The 13,281-nt window shown below is 40.0% G+C and overlaps 1 protein-coding gene across 5 annotated transcripts in view; it reads right to left on the bottom strand.

Moving 5' to 3' along the window:
* The window catches only part of TSHZ2 (teashirt zinc finger homeobox 2), a 230,243-nt gene that overhangs the window by 129,648 nt on the left and 87,314 nt on the right, over positions 1-13,281 (bottom strand). The window lies entirely within an intron of this gene.

Below are 13,281 nucleotides of genomic sequence, written 5' to 3'. Positions count from 1 at the left end.
TGTAATTTTTTTAACTACTGAAATGTAATCATATTCTGGAGTGGCTGATCTCATCTCTAGGATCAGTGAAACTATAGCACAGTTACGTTAAATATAAAAAAGGAGAAAACCTATTCCATTTCTCAACATACAGAATAATAATAATAAAAAGCTTTTCTTTGATCTCCTTGCCAAATAAAGTACTACTCTAGCATTTGACATATGACTGCAGTGACCCTGAGATATGCTGCCTGTACATTACCTTTACTTTGTTTCAGCAAAGCCAAAATGGGTAACAGAACTCCATCATTTACACTTAGCTTCTTTTAAACCATTTTTCACATTTAGTCCCCAATAGAAAAGGAACGTGTCTGTTTCCTCCAGGTGATTTATTACGTAGTTTCTAAGCAAAACACTTTTATCTGAAAGTATAGGTCAGACAAAGGAATACTGCAATCAAAGAGACACTTGCAGAAACATTATAAATACTGTACTATATACAGCAGAAGCTCTGCACTGTCAGAAATGACTAGCTGCTCACAAGCGCTGAAGTTCATTGTCTTTTGGAGGAGCAAGAGTTGCAGTTAAACTGGAAGAGTAATACCTCCTAGATTTTTTTTTTCATCAGTAGTTACCTTATTTGAAAAACATTTTAGTCCCCAGAGACTGGGTTAGAGAAGATGCTTTTATTGCCTTGCCATGAGAATTTGATTTGGTTTTGTTTTGGCAAGTGGTTCTGTAGAGTCACGACTCTGTGGTAGGTAACGGGAAAGGTGGCAAGCCACCCTGCACTCCTCATTTACAAAGATGTACCATATCTACTGCTGCTTACACAGCTCTGTGATTGTCCTACCAGATACCCCCAGGCTTCAGTGTATTTCTCCTCCTGGGAAGCCTGGACAGGCATGGAAGTCCATTTATTCCTCTTTTACACAGAGGAAAGACATAAGGAAGGCTGAGTGGCATGCCCTTGGTCACATAGGAAGCCCAGAGTATAGTGAATACATACAGTATGTTGAAGTGTGAAGCTCATACTCTAATCATTAGGCATCTGACCACTTAGGGTTAAGAAATACATATACTGAAGCAATACTGTGAAATCTAAACACATAAACCAACCAAAGTATAATGCAGGTAGAAGAGACTGGTTTCTCAAGAAGAAAGGAGAAAGTAGCCTGTTAGATAGAATTAAAGTTGTCTAGAGCAGCATAGTATGAGACCTTCAACTGCATGAAAGCTCTCCTGAAATTAAAGATGAATCTGAAAACAATGGTACATCACAATTTCTAATATCAAACTGGGGATTAGTATGTCTGATCCTTCTACCACCTTCTCAGATGAGCCTCCCTCTTTCTTTGCTTGGAGGATGTAAAGCTCTGCTTCTACTGTAACCCATTTATAAAAGCTTGCCTACCTGTTCCATGGCTCTCTCCCTGACTCCACTTTTAATCCAGACATGGCATATCAACAAGTCCAAATGTTTATCCACATTCTCACTTGAATTTGTTGTGTTTTCACTTGCTATTTTCTCTAACTTGATTAAGAATGAATGGATGTGTATGGATGTGTATGTACAACAGGGAGAGAGAGAAGATGAGTGTGTGTATGCAAAAGAAGGCAATTCATTTTGGTTTGGCCATCTCAGAGGAAAGAAGACCTCAGTAGTTTGTTTTAACTACAGTGCACTAAGGGAAGGGCAACAGGCTGGCTGGGGCACTGTGCTCTTACTGAGCATCAGAGGCACAATTGATAGAATGCAAAGGTGAGATGGGAGCAGTGGAGAGGAGAAAGGCTGAGCTTACTGCTTGACCAGGTAACAAGATGAGGAGCAGGAGCAGGAAGAGGGAAAGAACAAAAGAAGAACAAAAACTCCTGGGGCAAATCCAGAGCTGCCTCCAGAGTTCGGACCTTTTCCAAGCTCGACATGACTGTCTGTGGTTGACAGTCATCTGCTTTCCATCAAAATATCTTGATGTTCTTATTGCTTTTAGCTGTAGATCAATAAAGCAGAGAGTAATGACAGTTCAACAGTTTTTCTCCTGGTAAAGTGACCAAGGCTGATCTACATACCTTGAGAAATCCATTTAAAATGGGGAGGAACATCAACTTCCTATTTTACAGGGAACCATAAGCATAAGCTTTCATCTTGTGTGTGGTGTTTAGACACAGTAGTGACAGGTGCCAGTGAGCTGATGGACAATAGTTCTGAGATAAGACCTTGCTTCTCTTCCCAGGCAGGATGGTGAGCAGATGCTGAGCAGAACAATGGAAAGTAAGCCCTAGAAAAGATTGTGGACGGAAGGGGGCGAGGGTTGTCCTTGCAACTGCTGACTGGAAAGGGAGTAAGCAAGATGCTGAGTGTTTCAACGCTTCAGCAAATACGTATACCAAAACCGACTGAAATTCAGAAGTGCTAAAGAAATGGGAAGGCAACGTTCAATACATTATGACCTTTTCCACTATTTTCAAAATAGCAATCTTAGGGGAAAAAAAAAAAAAAAAAAAAAAAAAAGCCCATCCTTACCACATGGCTGAAAATATTATTAAAAGCAATGAATTCTTTTTTTATTGTTATGTGTTTTTTTTTTTAAAGTACCATTTGGAGGAGAGGCAGCACAGAGGATGCCTCCCTTAAACTGCAGATAAGTTAGACGTTTGAAAAGAACCAATTTATCTCATTCATTCTTTTACGTGCTCACTTATATTTATTTATATGCACACTTCTTTGAATTGCATTTTTTATATTTTACGGTGTGCAGTACCTGTTAATGATCATATACAGTTATGAGAATTAAAACAGAGTCCCGCATTTCACTTGAACACCAGAGCAGCACACACACAGGATGCAGTATATATAAATAACAAAGACCTTGAATAATCACATACTTTATATCCTCTCTTACTGGAATATAAAAGCAAGCCCTAACCTATGACAAACTTAATACAAATAAGATATGAAATAAATAAAATGCACAATGCTAGAGCTCAATTTGAACTATTCAGACTTCATCAAAATATATTGGAAAATGTGTGATAGGACAGGGAAAGTCTTTGCATATAAATTATTGCTATGAAAGGATTTGCTGCTGCAAACAAGTGTAGAGATGAAACTTCCCCAAAACTTATATCAAGCATAAGATATTGTAAATAATAATTTACATTTAAATAGCACCTTCAGTTCTGTAGGATCCTGGTACATTTTGCTAACCACGAGTGAAATGCTGTGATGGGTAGATGGTGCTAGAAATATTTTCAGCACTACTTTGTGTATACAGCACGGTATAAGTAAAGTAACTCTGCAGAGAAAGAAGTTTCTGACCTCAATATGTACCACTTTTATATTAGTTAGCATGGATACAAGAAGCTGAGGCTAAGAGAGGATAGGCATAGATAAAGAATAGATGGAACTTATAAATAAAACATGTATGAAGCAATAGCTAACGGTAGTATCAGCCAAAGACATGGCTGCCAAATTAGGGGTTCTTGTGCATATTTATGTATGTGATCCACATACAATTCCCTGAACTTATTCTAGTTATTTGGGATTCAGTGATAAGTTACAATCAACCAGCAAAGATGAGCTGGTCCTTACTCAAAGGAATGACCAATAAACACAAAAAGCATTACTTTTTCTCCACCATGGGATAGCACCAAGACATATGCAGCAGAACACAAGCGTGGAAGGCTTGGCTGAGGACACCAGTAGAAAGCTCTCCTTTCTTCACCCTGAGTGTGGGAAGGTGTGTGCTGTAGTGTCTGCAGGAAAGGAAAAGGGAACTCAAAGGGCTCTTAGATTCACATCTGAAAAAGCACCAGAAAACTGCTAAAAATATAATTGTAAATAATATCAATTTACACTTGCAAACTGCCTTGTATTGAACAAGTCTAACCCTCCTTACCAAAGAGAAGGCAAGAGTTTTCTGATTTTAACAGTAGAGAAATACGACGAAGTCAGATGCTGGCCATAAATGATGTCCAACACAGATTTAGGAATAGAACCCTCTGCAAAGTCCCAGGCATTTCCACGTGTTCCCCCATTAGAGTCCCAGTTTGCCCTAAGCCTGACCAGCGCCCGTAGTGCCGTACTGGTGAAGCACCACGGCAGCGACAACCTCTGAGCTGAGCTAACTCTGTCCAGTAACTTGGATTAAAAGCTGTCTGTAGCATTAAACAGGATATATATAAACAAGTAAATAAATAAACAGTAGATAGTATAAGCTTTACAGGTTTGTCAACATCAGAAATTTATATTGAGGAATTCACTGCAAAAATGTAGAGGGACTGTGGTGAAGCTGATCTCCACAGCAGCTGGCAAGGTCTCGTCTGAACCTCAGTGCCAAGGTGCTAAGGCTGTGTGTGGGCGTTTGTATGACAGAGGTTGTGTGCAACAGGACATCAGCTTTATAAACTCTCCTCCAACCGCATTAAGACCTTCCGAAGCTTTATATGGCTGTTGGAAGGAGACCAAAAGTGTTGCTTAGTCATTTAGAAAGCCCAGTCAATAAAGGAGGATGTAGTATATTATTTTCCAAGTATCAAAATGATTCATTTACATGTAGGCATATTTTTCAATGTGTGAGGAGGAAGAATAAAGAAACCGTGCTGCAACAAAATAGACATGGAGCATCGATGCTGCTCTCGTAAGTTTGACAGTAAGTTTTTTTTATCTTCTGCCAGACCGGTGTCCTGTTCCATACTGTACATCACTAAGTACATAGAAGATCGTGGATAGAAGATTGTGGGTCCCTTTGATAACCTCAGTGTATTTATGAACAACCTAGGAACAACTCAGCATTACAATTAAAGAGTGAGAGAAATGTACAGTTAAAATGGATGCTGAAATTACCTACAGAAATAAATCAGCTATGTCACGATGGAATACTAGCACTTCGCTGGTAGGAACAGATTATAAACTAGGAAATGATAGCAGTAATCCATCCTCTATGTTTATATTTTAGGAATATCTAACCTTGAGGGTTTAGCATGCGGGTTGAAGCAAATTACTCTGATCACCAATATCAATGTGACAAGCTGAGATATTATATGTCAATCATTCTATGACAAAGATAAAAGTGAACAAGATTCATTTCATAGTTATACAGAGATGGAACATGGATTATATATTTAGTGTCTTTTTTTTTCCCAATATACCTATCAGCACTTGCAAGTTGTTTTAGAAAGGAACTTGAAATATAATCGTTTCAAGATAAATAACAGAGAGGTTCTAAACAACGATGTAGATTCTCCTCAAAAAACCTTGAGTCAAGCCAATACCAATGGACTTTATGAAACTGAGAATTGGCTCTCCACTGAGAGTGCCCTGCTACCTAGACAAATCAGCTGGCTTGACCTTTACTTCAGCCCTACAGAGTTTAAGTTTAAAAAAAAAAAAAAAAAAGAGAATGTGAGAGCGACCGAGAAAGGAGTATCATAGATGTTCTCTCAGAGAGGGGGAGTGTCTTGGAGAGAGTGTCTTATACACGTGGGGTACAGACCGGCTTTACACTGACCTCAGATTTCGCTGTGCATTAGCGATGCCAGGGATGGACATGTCTAGCTCTTGGGGAACACAGAGAGGCCTATATGTGAACCCTATGCGGGTTGGGAAAGAGATATTTAGCTAAAACTTCAGCTGCTGGTAGCTCTGGGCTTGCATGGCAGCATAACTTTCCCCTTTTCCCTCTCATCCTCACGCTCAGGCTCCTAAAGTCCGTGTCAGCTGCATGTTCGGCATCTAAGAGCTTTCTTGGATCTCGCCCACTGGACCAGATCCTCAGCTGGTTTCCCTGCTCCTTGAACTCTTGCCAAAGGTTTAAGCTAAATGTGAGTCCAAGTGAGCCGGCTAGCTTAGAGGGAAGGAATCAAGATATATGATCGCTGCTCCCAGAAATATAAAAAAAATATTTACAGAATTGTACAAACATCCTATTCTCATTAACTCCTCTGCAGCTTTTCTGAAGATCCATTCCAAATATAACTGTACAGTATATACTTCGGAAGAAAAAATGTAAATACATGCACAAACTTCTATTTAATCTTTGGAGGAAAAAATGTACATATTGATGGATTCCCCTCTTTCCCCTCTACAGTTTAAATCATTTTCTTTAGCTGACTGACATTAAATAAAGACCAAAAGCCAGACAACTATCACACATTATAGTATAATTCTTCCTAGTTTTTAAGAATTAAGAAAACTGAAAATCTGAATTCGGCACCAGGTCAAAACAGAGCTTGTATGAAAGATCCTATATTACGTCAGGATATGACTGCATATATTACAGATCCCAAATTTTACTTTTTTATTTTTTCCTGGCAATTTTACTGATATAAGTAGTCCAGAATCTTAACTAAATAAGATTTCCATGGCCTCAGTTTGAGTAATTTTGGCTGTTCAGCTATTGCTGAGGAATCTGCTCTGAACCAAACATCCTCTGCAGCACCAGTATATTACTAGCTGAACAGAAAAATATGTAGTTCCAAACACAGAGTATTTACCTGAAGGATTGTGTTCCGACTGGTTTTAAGGCTGTAAAAATATTAGGCTCAGGTTTGTTCAGACAATGTTGGGCATACATTTTGCTTAAGAAGTCTATAAATGGGGAATAACTGCTGACAGTCTAAATAAACTTCCAGCAGCAGGACGATTGCAGAGGCATACTTTTCTACACAGAAAATTCAGTAAAATCAATGGATTTTAAAAGCCAATCAGGATATGATGAGACATGAAAAATATCTCTGATCAAGCTGCTGGCAGGGTGATTCAGAAACATACCTTTGATTTGCAAGCCAGTCTATACAAACAGTATCTAAATACCCATATTTCCCCCCTGTGCCCTCCTGAAAGCCATACGCGCACTAGTATTGCTGAAGGGTCATGAAAGAGGCAGGAGCTGAGCCAGGATTTGGCTGTGACATGGGCTGGTGATGATGGCCAGGGAGCTGCAGATGCTGACCGAGGCAGAGTGGTTTCAGCCCTTTCAACTTGTTAAATCTAGGGTTGATTCCCCTTCATTTTAGGCTCTATCTGCCCTGTTTTCCCAAGACTAAATTATACCTTGACGCTGTTTAATACCACATTAGTCTAATGAAGCCTTTTCTGTGCACTTTGGTTTATATTTTGTGATCCCTCACTCTTCCTTATGCATTCAAAGTAAAACCAGTGGTATGATTGGCTGAGTAAGGACTACAGTGTTTAGTCTCAAAAAACCAGCGGTGATGAAATGAGCTGTTTAACCAGATCTTGCTATTAGAACCACTTGGCCAGGAGGCAAAATCTTATCTCTGTGAACAGTGATTCCTTTTCAAAGTGAAACCACACCAGCAATAATTTAACTTTTTCTTTTAGAACTGAAAGTCTTGGATACAAACTTTACTGCAAATAACCTAAGATATGAAGCCAATATCTATCGCCACCTGTAGTTTCCCCTAAGATATGCATGTCTATGACATGTCACGAGTTTTCCTTATCTGCCAGTGGACCCAAAGGAAATGTTTCCAGGTAAGCTTTCACATGTAGGCAAAGCCAAGAGTTATAGTAGTACGGGTGTAGTCTGCTGAGAATAACAGGGACATCCTCTGTCACCCCACAGAAAGAAATGTGAGCAGAACCATACTCATGCCTTTGGGGACCGATTTTATATTATGCTTTCTTCATGTAGCTGCTGAATACAGGAATATCTGTTTCACGCCAGTTTTATGACGCCAGTTTTATGACATTTACAGCATTTTTGACCCAATCTCCTTCACATAGGGAAGCACATATAACTGTGGTCCAGCATTTCAAAAATAAAAAATCAGGCAAAAATAATTTGTCTTAACCTAGTGAAAATATTGCAGAACCTACTGTATAAATATGTTTATATGTGTACGTATATGTACATCTATCTGCACACATGCTCTGCAATTCCAATGCCAGAAAAGGATGGTACTGAGTTTGGTGATGATAAGAATGATATAATGGCACTTAACACATCGGTGAGAGTGTACAAACAAACTTACATGGGAACACATGTAACGACTTTATCAGCCAATGGAGCAGTATTACCACTTACATTTACATATGTTAACGCTAGGTCTCCGTTTGTTCTGATCTTGTTGATTTCTGGGGAAGATCTCCATAGAGACAAATGTTGGCATAAATCAATACATATGTATGGAAATCCATGTAAATGTTATAAATTCCTCTGCTAAGCATAAGGCAGAACAGTCCTTTTTCATAATCAAACAAATATATTTGTGTTGCAGCTGTGGCAGTAAACAAAGCTAAGAGCAGGACATCCTATGCCAAACGTGATATGTTCGAGGTGTTACAAGAGAGTTCCTATCTTAAAGGGCTCAAAATCGGAACTGGTAGATATTATTATGGCTATTAGAGAGTAGAAACTGAAACCCAGATAAATCAGTTGACTTGCCCAAAGTCACTCACAGAGCCTGTGGCACAGTTGGGAGCTGAACAGATTTTCCTAGGAGGACCTCGATTACAAGATGGATCTTGTTTTTATCCAGTACAGCTGGATTCACCATGTCTTTACATGGACATGCTGGGTGGCAGAAGAGTGGGAGATGATTTCTCCCTTTCGTTACACACTCTGTGAGAGGGACTGTGAAAATTCCTCCTTTTTTTTTTTTCTTTTATTTTTCTCTCTCTCTCTCTCTTTTTTTTTTTTTTTCCTTCTTTTTCTGTATTGTCTTTCCCAAAGGCCTGAAGGAAAAAACATCACTCTAAAGAGAGCCCAGAGGAGAAAGTTCATGCCCCAGGTCATCTCTCTAAACCAGATTCACACCACACTAACACATTTGATGTTGAATCCCTTGCTTATTAATGCAGCCAGATTCGTCTACTTAGTTGGCCCTCAGTTTTGTAACTCGCTGAGCCTTGCGCTGGGATTTCCTACAGCCACAGATTCTCACAGAAGGAAGGACTGAAATGACTTATTCCAGGCTAGGCAGCAGGACTCTTTAAAACGTGTGACCAAGTTTTGTGCAATACCCTTGCAATTCCCAGCTTCTCTGTGTTATGCAAATTATAATTTGGCCATATGATACAGCTCCAACAGAAAGAAGCATGCAAAGTACTGTGTGGCAGAAGCATACACAGTTAACCTAAGGAAAACACACACACACAAAATACAGAAAAAGAAAGACAAGTTTTTCTTTCCTCTTTTCTTTTTGTTGTTAAAACATTTGTTTTATATCTCTTGATTTTTTTTTCAATAAACACAGTCTTTTTTTGTTGTTGTTGTTTCATGTACCTCAGTAGGAGGAAAATTTGCTGTAATAGGCAGCGTGAGAAGCATTCTTCACCATAAGAAGAAAAAAAAAGATTCAGCTCAAATCCTCCAGAAGCGCCCACCTAGGTGGTGCTGAAATAAAGACATTATGGTGCTTTTTCTGAATGTCCTTATGCAAACAGGACGTGGTAAATGTCTCTTTTTTGAAAAAGGGCTTGTATCTGGTCTTAGTTCTGCCCTTTGATTTATTAGGAGCTTCAGCTGCAGACCAAATAGGTTTTCCTGTCTCTGCTATCTCCTATTCCAGTCTTAAGTCATTGTGCTTTAAGACACGCTCTTTAAAGTACAAACTCTGTTACAGTGCCCTAAATAATATGTGATGCGAATAAGTGCTGTTAAAGGAGTTTCCTGTTTTGGTTTCCTTATTGGCACTCCAAGCTGAGCTAAAATCTCCAAAGGGCTTACTTAGTATGCAGATATTGAAACCAAACCAAAAAAAGATTCACGCATTTATTGTGCTGTAGCTTTAAATGCCCCTGGCAGGAACTTCATTTCTCTCCCTTTCTCCCTTTCTCTCTTTCTCTCTCCCTCTCCTTCTCCCTCTCTCTCTCTCTTTTTGATGTTTCTTCTTTCTCTCAGCCTGTCATTGACAGTAAGTGCAATCACATTACACACAGCTTTCTTTGGAAAGCCCCCTTTTTAATGATCTGGCAGTCTGTAGACACTGACTGCTTCCAGAAAAAATTTCAATCCCTCTTCCCACAGCTTCCGCAAGCTCCAATGATAAATGACACCTGTCATTCTGTCACAGACAAACGGCACAGATGGGAACGTCAGTGATATATGGCTCACCAGAACAGGAAATCAAGTTTGTTGGTTTTTTGGTGTTTTTTTTTTTTTTTTTTTTTTTTTTTTAAACAGAAAAGAGCTGACCAGGACATTGTCATGAGGCTGTTCCAGGGGGCCTTGCCTGGAGGAGGGAAGGAGGCAGGCGCAGAGGAACTGGTAGTTTTTAAGTAGCAAGCTACAGTTAAAACACTGAGGACTGGGGCTGTCTGAGGGGCTTTGCGATTTAAGACTCAAAGTACGCCTGAGCAGCAGTCTGAGGGTGCTCTTACAACCCTCTCAGACATACCCATACCCACCGGTGACCCATGTCCAGCAGCCCCAGCCCCAGGCAGCAGCTGGGTGCCAGAGTTGTGCCGGCAGCGCCCTGCGCCATGCAGCTGCCTCGGGACCCGGGCTGGCCTGAGAAATGGGCTCGGATAACTTCCCATCAGCTGCGGTTGGAGTTTGGATTAGACGTATCCACAATTACATTTGATTTAATTTCTCCCAGTGATTGAACTGAACCAAAATCCTGGCTTTAAGAACGCCTGAGAAACGGGGAAATTTAATTCTGAACCCATTTTCTCTCAGACAGGTCTTTCTTAAGCTTCTTTTAAAATCACTCATGTTTTCACAAGGAAATTTTTTTTACAGGCAAATCTCTTAGCCTGACTGAGACTTGCAGCCCCCTTTTCACCGCCAGGAAAGCAGACAATAAGCTCAGAGCTCCGGCAGAAACTGTGCAGAACTTTTTACCCTGCGCTGCTCCTCGATAGGGGAATCAAGCCCTGCCCCATGGCTCTTCCAGCAGAGCACCAGAGGAGCTGCAGAGCAAGAGGGAGCCCACTTGGTTAGCAGGAAACTAAAGAACCTGTAGCAGCTTTGAGAAAGGAAAATCTCCCTTGGACTGCACATGGAGAAGAGAGAGCAGGACTTTAACACACAGACGGAATGGCTGTTTTCTCTAATCCCAAAGTGGGCACTTTTAAACAAATAACTTGCTAGCACTGCTGTGCTGAGTGTAAAATCCTTTCTTGCTCTCCACAGCCAGCTCTGGACGATCCCCTCTCTGTGACTATGTGACAAAGCCCTTTCCGGATTTTGTTACAGAGCAAACACAATGCCAGCATCTCCCAAGACAAAGATAAAGCAAATGAACCATTCTTCTGCTCTTAGTCACAGAATTTGTCCTTATTTACAAAATCATTTCTCATGGGTAAACACGGCTCGGTGAAATAAAGGTAGCAAAACCAGACCCAAAGAAAAAAATTCGCTTGTCTTTCTGCAGGTTCTGGAAATGCAAGGCTACATTTATAGAGCATTCCCTGCAATTCAGCTGTAGGGTTTCTGAAAAGATTAACGAATGTCATGTGACAAAATCTCCACATGCTGCAATGAAAATATATCCCTTGAGGCTGCATTTTCAAAAGGAGCTGGGTGATAATGCTGCCTTTCCTGCACATTTATTGAATTTGATGTGTACAGTTGTGTGTACAAAAAACTAATCAGGAGTCCAAAGTGACGTGAAATGCAACTAAGTATGCAGGCAAAGTTAACAAAAGAAATTTCATCACAATTTAGATGCTGATTATCAGCAGCAATAGCCTAGGGAGAACTTCAGAACAAATTCCTCAGATTTTCCAACACTATCTAGGCTACTAATATTGCTCCAGTATGGTTTCATGCTCTATATTAAGTCACTGTGATGAAATGTATAAAATGAACTGAATGACTGCTAGCCCTTAAACCTGGACGGCTCAAGATTATACATATTCAAGGCATTAATATTGAGCCTTTCATCATCCATCAATTGTAGCCCACATAGATCACAGAAAATTTTCATTGCAGGGACAGATTTTTGTCTTTCTATAAATTAAGAATAGGATTCTTATGGAAAGCAGAAAGGTGGTAATCATGCGGCAGCTCAACCCATCAAGTGCACCTATGATGTCAGTGGGTCTGGGATGCAAAATTCAACCCTTCTAAGGATATAGGAGAAAGAGTCGTTGCACCAAGGGGTAGTGACTGAGGATGTGATGCAAGGAACATACTCAGTGAACAGATATGTGTTATTCCAAGCAGAAGAAATGAAGGGAAGGGGATCAATGGGCCACTGAAAAATTTAAATAAAGATCAAGCTCTGTCTGAGTTTGAAAGCATGTTTTTATATCTCTGTACCACAACAAATGGAGCAGTAACACAAACCCCTGCAAGAAGCTGAGGTGGAGGAGACAGCAACACACCGGTCAGTGTGACTGTACAGTGCAGGCCCAAACACCTCTAGCACTAATGACATGACTTTTCTGTAGTCCGACAGCTTCACAGGTGCTACTGCCAGCTTCTGCGTCCCTCATTCTTAACCTGCAACCAGTTAACTGCACATCCATTTTATAACATGACAGATAAACTGTAACCACAGATCTGAATGACAGTGAGCTGCAAGAAAATCAGTGTCCGACCTGACACATCTATTGTTTGTACTTCTGTACGGCCACGCTCCAGTCTGCGCATTCCGGTTCCGGAGAAGGAACATGACTTCATAGCAAAACTTGGACTTAGACTGAATTGGAGCACCTGGGGCAAAGTTTCTTTTCTTATTCTATTTCCTGAGGATACAGCTGAGTGCGACTTTCTGGCTTCCACAGTCACTTCTCAGTTTGAAACAGATGCAGTTTTTCACTAAGAAAGATAACTTGCAAGTAGAATTTCCGTTGCTATCCTTCTCCATTAGGAGAGAAAATTAAAATATCCTTCAGGAGGGAATACATAACAGTTCTGTAAATTTAACAAGGGGTTTCTGCAAGCACTGAAGAATATCCTGAAAGTATACTACAGAACAGAACACTGTACATTAGGAAAAAAAAAATAACTAGGATAATGCCAAGAAAAAAACATTTTGTAATGTCAATATTGTTGCATCAGGACAGATCTAGCCAAGTATATTTTAAGCTTTGATCAAAACTGTGAATCTGCTGAGGCAGAATTATAACCCCAATGTAGCAAAAGTCTGAAATTTGTAATGACAATTAAAAAATATTATGTTCCAGAGAGACCAAAAACCAGAGATTCTGAGCCAGTAGATAAAATTCACCGAACTAAAGCTGTGTAAGTGAGATACGACAGGGTGGAGCTTTAAAAACAGAATATGAAACAAACCCAAAAGACAATCCCGGTTGTGAGGAGCAGATTTCTAAAAGCACTTAGGGAATTTAGATGCCCAATTGCCATTGACTTTCAGGGAGAG

This window comes from Anas acuta, chromosome 16 (genome assembly GCF_963932015.1).
Source record: "Anas acuta chromosome 16, bAnaAcu1.1, whole genome shotgun sequence".
Taxonomy (NCBI): Eukaryota; Metazoa; Chordata; class Aves; order Anseriformes; family Anatidae; genus Anas; species Anas acuta.
The sequence above is the reverse complement of the archived record's forward strand: the minus strand, read 5'-3'. Positions and strand labels throughout refer to the sequence as shown.